We start from the raw sequence: 15,454 nt of genomic DNA, 5'->3' as shown, positions 1-15,454 counted from the left end.
TATAACTGCCTATTTCAAGGAGAGCTTGAGGCAGCTTAGGAACTAAATGCAATAAAAAATAAACAACTTAAGGATCAAAGAGAATAGAGGCCAGGCAGAAATCAGAAAGAGATGTCATCAGAAATCTGATGATTAAACTGAGCAACACATCTGACTCAGCTTTCCAACAGCCAAAGAAACAAGGCAACCATGTGGAATACAAAGTCAATATAAAATCAAAGCAGCAGCCCTTGAGTCTCAGTGTGAACCCCATTAACATGCAGTTCCATGCCAAACAGGCACGAGTCAGGCCAAGCTAGGAAGACAGCAATACTACTCCTAATAATTACCATCATCCATGAGGCAGGCACTGTTCTAAATGCTTTGTCCAACACTTCTCACTTAACTCTCACTACAGTGAAACAGATACTAGTATTACTTCCATTTTACAGATAAAGAAACTGAGGCCCATAGAGGCAAAATAACTTCTCAAGGCCACCAAGTGAGGAAATTGTAGAGCCAGGATGAAAATCTGCAAGTCTGAACCCAGAGCTTAAGCCCTTAACCACTGCAGCCCCTGAGCACTGAGACCCTGGCTCTGGGCGGGCTTCAGGCCAACCCTCTTCCCTGTTGAGGTCTCATCCCCCACACTTCTGAAGAGCTCCATCCTGAGACATCAAGGTCACTAGCTTATTAGCCTGTTTGTCAGGAACCATTACCTCCTGGTGAGTCCCCTGCAGACACCCTGCCTGGATTCTCACCTGCCAAGCTCTGGAGATGCATCTTACCTTCTTCCCCACTAAACCCACACTTCCAGCACATTCTGCTTGCCACCCAGGACTCCTCTGAGTGCATCTACTTCCAGCTCCTCCCAGTCTGCCTCAATGTGCTGTCCACCCCCCACATGCATGTCCCAGATCCCAACACTAACACCATAAGACTCCACTTTGTACATCTGTCAGCAGAGCCCACCACTGAGAGTGACATACAGTGACTGTCCTCTAAAGCAATGAGCCCTGGAGTGCAAACCTTCAACCCCTAACTAGCTGCTGCATGAGCCCATGCTCTGAACATCAGGTCCATATGAGGCCATCCTGCATTGAGTCCTGGCTGCCCCCTTGACCTGTTCTCTCTGCCCTGACTTCAGAGAGTGACTTGGATTCACTCTCTCACTCAAAGTTTCAGTTCTTCAAAATCAATTTAGATTCCAGATAGGGCCTTCTCACTTCCCAGTCTCCCCCTTTGCTACACAAATTATCCCCATCACCCTGTCAAGGGTGACCCAGTTCACCATATGACACCCACACCGGAAGATGGGTTTGTGGGAAGTCTGAGGCCATCCCAGCCAGCAAGATACTTTTGTGTGAAATGAGAAGAGGCACCTGCCCCTTCATGGAGGAGCTTCTCTTCCACCTGTTTGAAAGTCATCACACTAAACTGATAATGCTACAGATGCTTTGCGTTCCTTTGTTAGAAAATCTCCACCATAAGCCACACAAATTAAAGCTCTCTTCCACACGGTGCCCTTGTATGACATTCAACCTGCCAACAAGACTTTGGCAGACCCACATGCCCACAGCCACCTGCACCTCTGGCCAAGAAAGATACCCGAAGCAGTCAGTTATCTGCTCTGGGGCCCCCTTGAGATGGGGAGACTTAATGGTAAAGAACCATGCCCTGTTTCAGCTGAGCTCAAGTCAAAAGTACAAGAAGCCCAGAGAGTGGGAGAAAGGTGTTTATGTCTCGGCTGGGTCATCAGATGCCAAGCTGTGGCTCCTACGAATAAGAAAAACAGGCAGCAGGATTAGAGCTGGTGGGCAGAGGCCAGGAACTGGCTCTCGAGAAAGGCCAGGGAATGGCAATGGGGGAAACACAGGCATCCTGGCGGCTGCTCCGAGGCACAACCTGGGCTGGTTTTGACCACTTGAGGCCAGAAAGAATTTCACATTCATCTCTGACCTTTTCTTGGTGAACTTCACCCATGGCACCTTCCCCTTGATCAAATACTTTCCCAGACCCTGACATTAACGAGGACAAGCACTGTAACAACTCATAAAACAGTCAAACTGGGTTGTTTCCTGCCACTAACCCGTGTGATTCAATTACATTAAAAAATAAACAAGGAGAGAATTCATATCATTTTTTACTTTTATTTTATTTTAATTTTTTTTGGTGTATTTTCATGGATTCACACACTGGAAAATCCTCTGGGTCCTTGCTTTTTTTACTTTTAAATGAGGCCCCACTTAAAGCGGAATAATTTTGATGCTGAGACTTCTTAGGCAAATGGTTTCTGAGGGATGGCGTGAAAGAACTTTGGGTCTAGCCATTGTTTTTTGATAACCGCCCCAAACACCCCCTCACCCAACCCCCTGTGATCTACATCAAGGAGCAAGAAAAATGAACCTGGTTTCCAAAAATGAAGTCCAGAAAATAATATACACTCCCACAGTTCAGCTTCTAAATTAAGTCAATGTTCTCCATTAACTTTCCACGGGGGACTGATAGAAAATTGTTCCTAAACTGGGAACTAAATTTAAATTTGGAGGGGGTACCCTCATCAAGCCCAAATGTTTCAAATAGCTTTGCCACAAAATTTTAAGTTAGATGTAAAGTGGCTACCTGTTTGAGAGTTCCCCTTGTCAGCCCAGGAATCCAAGTGTTCTAATGTAAATACTCAGGGAATTGGTTAAAGACGGCTTCTGGCTTGAGTTTTAGCAATATAAGGGGCACACCCCACTAAGTTTTTTGGTGCTAGTGGTTGCGAACACTGTGTCTATCAGGATTCTTTGGTTGCAAGCAACAGAAAGCAGGTCTGGCTGACATAAGCAGAAAGGAATTTACTGCAGGGATACCTGGTAGCTCAGAATAGATGAGAAAGCTGATGTAGAAGAAAACAGAAACCCTGGTAACTGCAAGTCTCTCCAAGTCCCATCAGCTGCCACCGTGGGAATAGAAGCTCCCACATCTTTCCCTTTTCGCTTCACTCTGCTCACGTTTCAGATCCCAGAACGGACGGCCCCGCTGAGCAGGCCGGCTCGGAGCAAGGCCCCACCCCTTGACCGGGGTGATGACTACATGGCTGTGTTCACTTTGTAAAAATTATTCAAGCAGGACACGTAGGATCTGTGCAGTTTTCTCAATGAATCATGCTTCAGTAAAAGTTACACTAACCTATGACCCAGCAATTCTGCTCCTAAAAGAAGTAAAACATGTAAGAGAAATAATGTATATGAGAAATGGAAACATATGACAACAAAAAGACGTATGGCCACTCATACAGCCACAAACAAAAACAGCTCTATCAGCAGGTGAATGGGTCAACAAATTGTACACATTCATACAATGGAATACTACTCAGCAATGAAAAAGCAACTACTGATACACACAACAGGATTAATCTCAAACATTACGTCAAGTGAGCGGGGAAGAAGCCTTTTACGAGAGTGCATACTGTATCATTCCATTTATATGAAGTTCTGGCACAAGCAAAACTGATATACGGTGAGAAAACCAGAGTAGGAGTAAATTCTGGGGGAGTGGGGGGCATGGATTGCCTGGGAAAAGGCATGCGGGAACTTTCTGGGGTGCTTGTCACATACTCTATCTAGATGGGCGTTTAGGTTGCACAGGTTTATGCATTTCTTTATCTGAGCTCCTTGAATGGAAAACATAATATTTGTGCATTTCATTGTATGCACATTTTACCACAAAAGAAACAGTAACAAAAAGGATTTTAGTTAATGCTAAGCCTGCTGACTTAAGCTCTGACTGTTTTGTTCATCAAAAGATGCTATTAGGATAGTGAAAAAGACACAAACTGAGGGAAGTATTTGCAACATGTAATAAACAAAGGATTTGCACCGGAATGTGCATAAGGGAGGATCTCTTATGAATCAGTAATAATCCAATAGGGAAAAAATGAGTCAAGAAAAGTACAGGTGGGTAAATGAGGAAACACAAACAGTCCATAAACATGGGCAACCTAAAAGGTGAAGGGATTCAGAAGTGTAAACTGGTATTTACAAAATAGTCACGGGGATGTAAAGTACAGAATAGGGGTACAGTCAATAATACAGTAATAACTATGTACGGCGCCAGGTGGGTACCTGAAATATCGGGATGACCACTTTGTAAATTATAAATCGTCTAGTCACGATGCTGTACCCCTGAAACTAATATAAAATAATACTGAATGTCACCCGGCCAGGCGTGGCTCAGCGGTTGAGCATCGACCTAGGATCCAGGCGATCGGGGTTCGATTCCCGCTCAGGGCACAGGCCCGGGTTGCGGGCTCCATCCCCAGCAGGGAGTGTGCAGGAGGCTGCCGATCAATGACTCTCATCATTGATGTTTCTATCTCTCTCTCTCTCTCCCTTCCTCTCTCTGAAATCAATAAAAATATATTTAAAAAATAATAATAATAATACTGAATGTCAACTATAGTTGAAAAAAACCAAAAACATGTTCAACCTTAGCAGTAATCACTGAAACATCCTTTTAAACCACAATGAAATACCAGTTCACACTCACCAGCTTGGCAAAAACCAAACGTGCCGATGAGACTAAGTATTGGGGCTGGAGCCAGGAGCACCCTGACCCAGGTCGGGAGGGAATCCACGTTCCCTCAGAGTGTGGAGAACAGGACGTGAAAACGGCCTATGACCTTAGGGTTCTGCTCCTAAGTACACACCCTGGAGAAACTCACACACGGGAAGGAGGTTGGGAATAGTAACGAAGGGTGGAAGCCACCCCAATGCCCGTCAGTACGTGAAAGGCATAAATAAATTGGGTATCTTTACACAGAGAAGGAAAAGAAGGAACTACAGCCACATATAACAACAGGATGATCTCAACCACACACACAAATGTATCTAATAGGGCTCTGGGATACAGCGTGACTGCACTTACAGAAGTTCAAAAGCACACAGGGCATTGTTTAATGATATGAATTTATATAGTAGAGCTATGAAGAATAGGTTAATGATGATAACAAAAGTCAGGTTAGTGTTTCCATGGGGATGGGGAGAGAGAAAGAGCCACTTAAGGAGAGGAGTAAAAGCGATTTCTAAAGGGCTGCTGGTGCTCTATTTCTCAAGTCAGCTGAGCACATGACTGCTTTATTCTTCTTCTTTAAACTGTACAGATATGGCCTGGCAGGCGTGGCTCAGCGGATGAGCATCGACCTAGGATCCAGGAGATCGAGGTTCGAGTCCCGGTCAGGGCACATGCCCGGGTTTCGGGCTCGATCCCCAGCAGGGGGCGTGCAGGAGGCAGCCGATCAATGACTCTCTCATCACTGATGTTTCTCTTTCTCCCTCTCCCTTTCCCTTCTTCTCTCTCTAAAAAAAAAAAATCAATAAAAACATAGCCTCAGGTGAGGATTTAAAAAATCATCATCATAGAAAAATACTGAACTGAGGAAAAATGTTTATATAAGTCAACCGATACATAAAAAAAAAAATTATTGATTTTAGAGAGAGAGGAATGCAGAGAAAGAAAGAGAGAGAGAGAGAGAGAAACATCGATTTGTTGTTCCACTTATTTATGCACTCATTGGTTGATTCTTGCATGTGCCCTGACCAGGGATCAAACCCACAACCTTGGAGTACTGGGACACTGCTCTGACCAACTGAGCTACCAGGCCAGGGCTCTAATCAACCATGTTAAATAAAGTGCAGGTTAAATAATAATTTATATAGAATGATCTCAATTGTTAAACATTAAACAGTGGTTATCTTTATAGGTTGGGAATCACAGATTTTAATTTGCTTCTTTGTTTTTGTGTATTTTCTCAATTTTCCAAATGAACATGAATTACTTTTATAATTTATAAAAATGACCATTATTTTTAAGAAGTGTCATAACATAGTCAAGCAACATTGGGGACAGAGAGTCCAATTCGGCAGCACTTTAAGGATGGTTGACAAGCCAGGTGTCCAGCCCAGAGTCTGGAGTGCATGATCCATATCACCCTGGGAAGGAACCCCCGAAAGAGGCGAGTACTTCTCTCCAGAGGAGGCAGGCATGATGGGGATCTTGCACCCGTGAAAATCCTGCCCCGTGGAAAAGGGAAGACTTATTTGAGATGGCTCCAAAGGGAGAGGAAAGACTCAGGGGTTAGACAGTAAAGAGGCACATATCAGCTCAAAAGAGGGAAGAATTTCTGCCTATGTGAGCTGTCCCTAAGTGCAAAACACTATACATAGTCCCCTGTCACAGTCCATCCATGACTCAGAGGTGCAGAGAGGAGGTATCTTGTATCAGGAAGGAGGCTAAACTAGACGTTGTTAATTATGTAAGTACTCTTCCCTTTAAGAACTTAAAACAGATTGTATACTTAAAATGATTCAATTACTTGAGGTATATAAATTATATATCCATAAAATTATATAAGAAAATAAAATATCACAGACCTCGAAGGCCAAATGTCTCTGATTACCCCCTTCCCCCCCACCACACACTCCTAGTCCCTGCCCCCCCCTAGAGATAATAGCTATTATAAGTTCAGAATGCATTTTTCTAGACCTTTCCATGTGCTTTTACATGTAGGTGTGTGTTATATACACCTATATTCATACGAAGTATAAAGTAGGCCCTTTCTAAAAAGAGCATCATCATGTATTGATCACTTTGAAACTTGCTTTCTCCACCTTACAGTCTGAGAGGTTCATCTACATTATTACATAAAGGTCTAACTAATTCTTTGTCAAAGCTGCATAGTATTCCCAGGGACGAAAATTCGAGTTTATGCAGCTATTCCACCACCAACTCAACTGTGTATTTTTTTTTTGGCCATTGCAAACTGCCACAAAGACTGTCCCAGAACTTTCCACCTGTGCACACATGCCAGGGTTCCTTTGGGGGCAGAGTCTACCTGAGAAGTAGAATCCCTACGTCGTAGGGCAGATGCATTTTTTTACTTTAATGAGTCCTGCCAACTTGATGTCCAGGACGATGTTCCTTTCCAAGCCTCAGATCCCACGGCTTTATAAATCCGATCCCTGCGAAATTTCCTCCGGTCAGTTTCAGCCCAGCATTTGGGCTGACCTGGCATCTTCTGAGCTTTGGTTTTCTACCATCCCTCTTCCTTACTATTCAGATCATCAGCCAGCGAGATGGGCCGCCCGGGTCCCTGGCAGCATCCGAGCACAGGCCAGATGGCCGCCCACCCCGGCTGAGGGCTGAACAGGAGGCAACCTTACAAACCCGGTCATGAACTTAACTGCTTGAACGGGCCAGACTCAAGGATGAAAACGCACCAACAGGTAACTTAGGTGTGAGTACAGCTGGGGGAGTCGGGCGGGGCTGGATACTGACAACTCTTCACCCTCACCAGTAAACCCACCGCCGACTTCGTGTCGATCCCACAGTGATCACTGCGACGCCCAACTGCCGAACTGTCCGTGGTTTCCTACGTGCTTTCAACTGAGGTGCCAAGGGCGCGGCTGGGATCTTACGTAAGGCGCGCGGGTATTTTTAGCAGCGTGCAGCTGCCTGGGGAAGGAGGGCCGCTGCTTGCTTCACAGGCGGCGGGGCCTTGCAACGCGACGTTCCGCAGGCAGCTCGCTGCTGCCGGAGGGCTGAGGATCTGTGCGATCTGTTTTCCATCCACGTTCTGCAGTTTCTCCAAGCCAGCCTGACACCCCACCACAAGCAGAAGGCTACACGCATCACCCCCCTCACCTGCGGGCCTCACAGCAGTGAGAAAAGGGCGACCTCCCGGGCTGGAAGAAACTCAAACCCAGCGGAGTGCAGGGGGACAGGAGGAAACCAGAACTGACTCCGGCCCTGCTCCCGCACCCCCAGAGCTGTCCTCCCCAGAACGAGGTGCCCGTCTTCACGTCACCTCCCACCTCTCAAGAATCTGAGATTCCGGGCACAGTGAAGTCAACATGTGACCCCTCGCCCTGGGCAGTGTGGCTCAGTTGGGCGGGTGCTGTCCCATGCACCAAAAGGTTGCTGGTTCAATTCCCGGTCAGGGCACGTGCCGGGGTTGCGGGCTCGATTCCCAGTGAAGGGCATGCAGGAGGCAGTCAACCAATGTTACATTCTCACATCGATGTTTCTCTCTTCTCCCTTCCTCTCTCTCTAGAGGTCTATAAACTATTCTCTTTTTAAAATTTTTTTAAAATTGTTGATAGTATTACAGATGTCCCCCATTTTCCCACTTTTTGCCCCCCTCCACCCAACCCCCGACCCCTCCAGGCCTTCCCCACACTATTGTCTGTGCCCATGGGTTCTGCATATATGCATGTATGTTCTTTGGTTAATCTCTTCCCATCCCCTCACCCCCCTCCTTTCTGCCATCTCTCAGTCTGTTCCGTGCATCCGTGCCTCTGGACCTATTTTGTTGGTCAGTTTATTTTGTTCATTACATTCCACATATAAGTGAGGTCGTGTGATTTTTTCTTTCTCTAATTGGCTTAGTTTGCTTAGCATAATACTCTCTAGGTCCATCTATGCTGTCGAAAAGGGTAAGAGCTCCTTTTTAACAGCCACATAGTATTCCACTGTGTGAATGTACCACAGCTTTTTTACCCACTCATCTACTGATGGGCACTTGGACTATTTCCAGATCTTAGTTATTGTAAATAAAGCTGCTATGAACATAGGGCTGCATATATTCTTTTTGGTTGGTGTTTCAGGATTCTTAGGAGATATTCCCAGAAAAAGAAAAGAAAATGGCCCCTTATACAGGAATGGAGTGTCTATGTTCATGTCCTGGGTTTAGGGTCACTGCTGCTTTTTCCCTGTTGCAGTTAATTTTACTGAAGTATGACACATACACACAGACCAAAACTAATGAATTTTGATAATATAAACACACCTACATGACCAACGTCCAGATAAAGAAACCAAACACTGCCAGCCTCCCAACGCTTTCCTGGTGCCTCTGGGAACCCACTGCTCTGACTTCCGACACCTTACGTTCATTTTGCCTCTTGTGCATTTTCTATAGAAATGGAATCTTTTTCATCTGGCTCCTGTGCTCAACACTGTTTGTGTGATTCATCCGTGTTGCTCCATGTGGCTGTAGATTGTTCATTCGCACTGTGTTAGTGTTCCATTGTGTACTCACCCCAATTTATTTGTTCATTCTACTGCCAATGGATGTTGGGTGATTTCCAGTTTTTGTCTATTACAAACAGTGCTGCTATGAGCATTCTGGTATATGCCTTTTCACTGCAGCCTTTTGCCCATCGTAAGATAGAAAGAGTTGAAAACTAATTTTTTTAATTTATTGATTTTAGAGAGGAAGGGGGAGAGAGAGAAAGAAATATCAATTTGTTGTTCCACGTATTTATGCATTCATTGGTTAATTCTTGTATGTGCCCTGACCAGACTGAACCCAGAACCTGGCCATATTGGGACAATGCTTTAACCAACTGAGCTACCCAGCCAGGGCAAAAGTTGAAAACTATTGCTTTAAGCCTCAAATCTTGAGAAAGTCAATCTGCCCCACCTCTTCAATTTACCCTTTCTTTCATGAAACAAAATCCCTCCAATAATGTAACGAGCATTACTGGCCATAGGAGTCAAACTTCCTAAAGGACTAAAGTCCTATTCTATGACCTAGTTGCTTTGTGTCCTTGGGCAAGCACTTAACCTCTCTGTGCATGTTTCCTTACCTGTAATATGGGAATAAAAATAGTACTTCTAAGTTCATTTGGTTTAGGATTAAATATGGAAACAGGGCCTGCACATAGTAAGCACTCTTCAATGTCAGCAGGTATGATTACTGCCAAAAGCACCCTGTCTTTCTCAGCACCTAAAGCACCCTCCTTTGGGTGACCCCTGCAAAAACAGCTGAGCAAGGCCCTTACACAGGAGGAGACAGAAATTGAAGACAAACAATTTTACCTCCTCCATTAGAGCAGAGCTACACCAAAGCCCTCCCTGCCACACCAGCCCATGCTCTCTCCCTCTGCCCTGCAGTCAGCAAGGATGCCTGGCAGCCACGGCTGCTTTTTACCCACAGGACACTGGGTTTCGCTCAAAATGTGACCTAACCCAGGGGCACCATTCTGGGGTCATTCTTAATGGTGTGCCAGCAGCCCAGTGACAAGCTCCTGGGGCACCAACAGTGCCCAGAAATTGATGCCTGAAAAAACAAACATTTAAAATATCCGTGCAGAGGAGAGTGAAGTGGATTATCTCATTTTTTTTAAAGATGGAAAAAGCCCCTCGAAGCATGCAGAGCAGGGACCTAAGAGCAAGAGACTAGGGCCTCGCACTACTGGTTGCCATAGCAACTGTATTTCACAGCAGGAACTCATTTTCATACGACAGTGACCTGTGGAGGGAAGGGAAGGACAGCTCCTAAAGAAACTTAGTTGAACAGTAAATTGGGGTGGGAGGATTGATTTTGTTTACCAAAAGCAGCATTTAACAGTTCCTTAAGAGATAGAAATGACCTGAGGTTCCCCTAGGGATTCTCTGTTCCACAACTCTTACTTAATCAGACACACACACACACCCATGCACCAGGCTTGGCCTGTTTCGAAGGCCCCTAGGGCAGATGTCACTGGTCCCCCCCATTAACCATCTGTGGATGTCACAGCATCCCTGAGTCACTGGTCTCAGCATTAACCATCTGTTCAGTGACAAAGTCCTTTCCTGGAGTCCAGTGGAGTCCCAAGCAACCTGCTGACCAAGCTACCAGGATGTCCCACACACCTAGGCCAGGTGCCAAGAGGGCCTGTAACACACTCCCTGGACTGAAGCATACACTTCCCTGGAGAACAGCAAATCCTAGTGCTGAAAACAGCCTTGGGAGTCAGACTTGAGTTCCAACCTCTGCTCTGCCTGTCCAGAAGCTGTGTGGTTTAGGCAGGTGTGTGCACCTCTCTGGGTCTGTGTCCGCACAGGCAGAATGAAGACAATCATCATAGCTCCTACCCTTCTGGGCGTTGGGAGGATAGCACACCAGAGGGAACGCCTGGAAAATCAGCACACGCCCTGCAGGTAATGACCACTCAGTAAACAGCTGCTAAGATTAAGAGCTAGAAAAGTAACTCACACCCATGATCTGATCGGGAGCTAACAGCAGAGAACAAGGTATGAACCTGGGCGGCACAAACTAATGAATCCATCAATAAGCCCAGCAGGAGTGCAGACCCATGGGAATCTGGGAGACTGGAACAGTGGAGCGGGGAGGTGGATTTCAACCAGACTCTGGATGAAGAAAGGTGTCCTTGGAGGTTTGGGAGGGAATTCTTATGCTGAGTGCCTACAGGGTACCCATCCTGGGGAACCAGGAGGAAGGCAAGAGGTTTCAGTGACACAAAGGGACCTGCGATCAGCAGACAGGCAGCTGTAACAGTGCAAGGTGGAGTGGGAAGGCCAAGAAGGGGGCCCCAGCGCAGCTGGGAGAGACAAAGCTTTCCCAGGGAAAACGGCATCTGAGCTGGGTACTAAAGGGAAAGGGCAAGAGGCCTGGCCATGGGAGTGAGGGAAGTAGGTGGAGGACAGGAAATTGGTTCATGACGGAGGAGCCACAGGAGGCGGGTAAATGAGCCGGCTTTGTGTGGGAGGAAACCCCCAGCTTCTGAAGATTTCTTAGGGGAGAGAGTTCAGCGACAGGGTAAGCACAGTAGTCCGGGACCGGGAGACTAGAGGCGACGTGCCAAATGGATCACGGGCACTGCAGGGGATTCTGGCATGAGAGAGACCAGCTAAGGGGTCCCTGAACTCTGGCCTGAGATGTTCAAGGGTAGGAGAGGTGGAGACACTCAGGGAAAAGTCAGTGTGACAGAAGAGGAGGAAACCTGCTACTGAGTAAGTGAGGGCAGCTGCCCAGGAGGAGACGGCCAGTCTCAGACATGCTGAGTTTGGAGTGTCACCGGGCACCCAAAGAGCCAGGACTTTAGCTGGACCCCAGAGGGGGAGCTGCCTGAGAAGCTAAACATGGGGCCTCACAAAATGCCCCAGAAAAGAAGGAAGAGGGGTCAGAAAAAGAGGAGGAAAATGGAGAAATAAGAACAAAGCCAGGAGGGAGGGGTGCCCCAGAAATCACAGCAAAGAAGGCTGCAAAGAGGGTGCATGCACACGGGGGCCCCCTTCCCGGGCAGATGGACAAGGTGGACAAAAGCAGTGTTTGGAAACAAGACTTTCAGGGAATCAGTTTCAGCAAAGTGGAGGGGCCGGCAGCAGGGCTGCAGAGGATTGAGAGGGGTGGCTGGAGCCGAGAGGCAGGCAGCAGGTGCAAAGCACTGGCTGGGAAAATGTGACAGGGAGAGAAAAGAGGAAAGGAAGCTATGGCTCCCACGCATGTCTACCCTCCCCCCCCAAAAGATGGGAGGCCAGAGTATATCAGAGGAGGACATGAAGACCTGGTTAAGGCCATACTCTCTCAAGGTGTGGGGTGGGGAGGGGCAGAGACTGGACTTAAGCCCTGGCTTTGCCAATGCTCTTACCAGGGTGGCCAGGGACACCCCCTGACTCCTCCAGCCCTCTGACTGCTGGGAGGAACAAAGGTTCCTGCGCGGCCTCACAGATAACCTGACCATTCCCATGAATGGCCCTGGCCTTGGACCTCCCTGAGGATGGGCTTCCTCCTGCCACATCACATCTCTCCTCCCCGCAACCTCTGGGAGGGGGGCTAACAGAGCACCCAGGTGGGAAAGGCCTCTGAGCAGCCAGGCAGCGGGGGTCAAAATTCCCAGACTTCCCAGCGGGCCCCCCCGCAGCCCAAGAAAGGAGGCTTCCACCCTAAGAGCCCTTGGTGCCATGGGCAGCGTTGTGAGCCCGGCGCCTCCAGGCCGACGCGCACAGGACAGGTTCCAACACCACCTCCAAGCCTTCTCCCGGGAAGCACAGGGGGGCCCGACTGCCGGGAGGGGGTTGCGGGAGGGCTGCAAGGCAAGCCGGGGCCTGATTCTCAGGCTGGAAGAGGGGGGCAGGGAGAACGGAGGAAGCCGGTGTGGCCAGTGAGCACGCCCTCCACCGCGCGCCCACGCGCTCCTGGGCACCCAACCACGGCGGAAGTTCACATGCCCGGGGCCCGGCCCGCCACGGCGCCCCACGCGAGTCATCTCGAGCGCGGCACCCGCACCCAAGGCCAGGCCGAGGGCAGGGCGCGGGCAGGGACGCCGCGCGACACCCGGGGCTCTCCGGCACGTGCGCGCCCCAGCGGGCGCCGGGTAAACATCGCACTTGTTGACTGCTCGCGGCGCGCTCAGCCCAGCGCCTCCTGGTGTCCGACGCCGCCCTCGCCAGCCCTCTCGCCGCCCACTCCCCTCCCCCACTCGGCCACTCCCGCGGTCCCCACCTCGGGGCGCACCGTGGGCTCCCCAGACGGGCCCCTGCTGGGCTGCAGCCCAGACGGAAAGAGCCAATCGTCCCCGGGGCCCGGCCCAGGCGCTCCCCGCGCCCCGCTGGCCCCGGGGCTCCCCCCCTTCTCGGGTGCAAAGAGCTCCCAGTTTCCCTCCGCCGCGCCAGGGCCGCCCTGCGCGCCCCCCCGGCCCCCGCCATGGAGCCAAACGCACTCCCCCGCCCTCGGAGACCGGGCCTCGAAAGGGGGGGGGGCGGCCCCACTTTAGCCAGACTTACCTGCGGGCTGGGCCCAGCCGCCTGGTGCGCTCCCCGGCTGCCCTCTGGCGGCGGCCGCAGGGACCCGGCGCCCGCCCCGCCCCGCCCCTCTCCCACCTGGAACCTGTTGCCACCGGGCCGGGCTGGGGAACCCAGGCCTCGGGCCACCTGGTAGGCGGGGCCCCTCTGAAGGGCTGTCCTCGGCGCCCCTTCTTATTACCGGATAACAAAATCACTATGTTTTCCCTAAGCAGCTTCAATTCCTTACTTTCTGGCATTACAAGATCCTCAAGGCTCATTCTGTGTGTTTCCTGCCTAGCTCTAGAATGAGCCATTTCTCTGAGGAGCCTTGCGTCCTTTGACTGGGGACTGGTATTAGAAACCACGATCTGGGGGTTAGGTAGCCCTTTGCCTCTGGACCCGTTGCATTTTATCATTAATAATCTACAGTTAGACCTCCCTGTGCCATTAAGTGTTCTTGTCTGCTTGTACCCTGGGGCTTGGGACCATGGCCTCATAGACAGGCCCTGGACCCCAGGCCCTGGAAAGGAGGTGGGCAGTGAGCTGGTGGTCTCAGCGCCCGGCTCGCCAGGGAGGCCTCCCAGTGATCTGCCTCTACAGCACCCAGACCTTCACTTTGGTTGTGTGTGTCTAAGAGATGTTTATACTTTAAAAATATACTTTAATTTATTGATTTTAGAGAGGAAGGGGGCGAGAGAAACATCGTGTTGCTGTTCCACTTATTTATCCATTCATTGGTTGCTTCTTTTTATTTTTATTTATTTTTATTTTTTAAAATATATCTTTATTGATTTCAGAGAGAGGAGAGGGCGAGAGAGAGATAGAAACATCAATGAGGAGAGAGACACCAATTGGCTGCTTCCAGCATTCACCCTGACCAGGGCAGGGATAGAGCCTGCAACAGAGGTACATGCCCTTGGCTGGAATCGAACCCAGGACCCTTCAGTCTGCAGGCTGACACTCTAACCACTGAGCCAAACCGGCTAGGGCCTTTGGTTGCTTCTTGTATGCTCCCTGACTGGGGACCGAACCCACAACCTTGGGTTATTAAGAAGATGCTCTGACCAGCTAAGCTATCCGGCCAGGGCCCTGATCTTATACTTTAAACCAACTTCTCAAAGGTGGCCTTGGGGCCTCTTGTGTCAGAAGCACCCGAGGGCTTGTTAAATATGCAGAGTCACAGGCCCAGTATTGAATCTGGAGGTGGGGGCTGGCGTCACATTCAACATGTTCTCCCAAGGATTCTGACTCGCACTGAGGTCAACCTTTCCAGAAGGTCTGAAAGTCCACAGTCAGGATGCCACTGAGGAGACAATCTATGTCTGTCCTCTTTCTACAGATGCCAACTCAATCCCATGATGCCTTTAGTTTAGTTTAGTTTAGTTTTGGTTTTGGCCATGTGTAGAACACTGGAACAAACATACTGTTTATTTTTGAGCCTCTAACAACCTCAGCAGGAACAGCCTCATTGACTTCTACCTTCCTTTTGACAAAGACTCTCTCCTGGGCCAAATTGTAGTCAGGTTTCTCTGAGCCCTCTTCTTGACTAGGCTTTAACCTTGGCCTATAGTAACTGCAACTCTAAACACAAATGATTTTGTCCACCCCTCAACACAGAGAGGCTTGAAAAAACAAATACTGTTTCTAGCAGCCTAAGGCTGCTGTGTCCCTGTGATGACCCAGCCCCACCTTGAGTTCCTATCTGAAAAAAACTCAAAGCTTCCAAAAGAATTTATCATTTGTTCCAGCCAAGATCTGCTGATAGGCCCCTGACTTCCATTTTCTTAAAGCATTTATTTTTAAAAACTGAGCGTTGTTACTCCGCCGGGGTGGGTCGGACAGTGGTTGAGCATCAACCCAGGAACCAAGAGGTCACTGGTCTGATTCCCAGGTTGTGGGCTTGATCCCCAGTAGGAGGCAT

At 49.0% G+C, this 15,454-nt stretch overlaps 1 protein-coding gene across 1 annotated transcript in view; it reads right to left on the bottom strand.

Moving 5' to 3' along the window:
• Positions 1-13,579, bottom strand: part of RPH3AL (rabphilin 3A like (without C2 domains)) — a 126,208-nt gene extending 112,629 nt beyond the window's left edge. Inside the window, exon 1 of the mRNA XM_081162468.1 lies at positions 13,534-13,579. The gene's annotated coding sequence lies outside the window, so the exon portion shown is untranslated. The remainder of the gene's footprint in view (positions 1-13,533) is intronic.
• Between the last annotated feature and the right edge of the window lie 1,875 nt (positions 13,580-15,454).

This window comes from Miniopterus schreibersii (genome assembly GCF_964146895.1).
Source record: "Miniopterus schreibersii genome assembly, chromosome: 16".
NCBI lineage: Eukaryota > Metazoa > Chordata > Mammalia > Chiroptera > Miniopteridae > Miniopterus > Miniopterus schreibersii.
The sequence above is the reverse complement of the archived record's forward strand: the minus strand, read 5'-3'. Positions and strand labels throughout refer to the sequence as shown.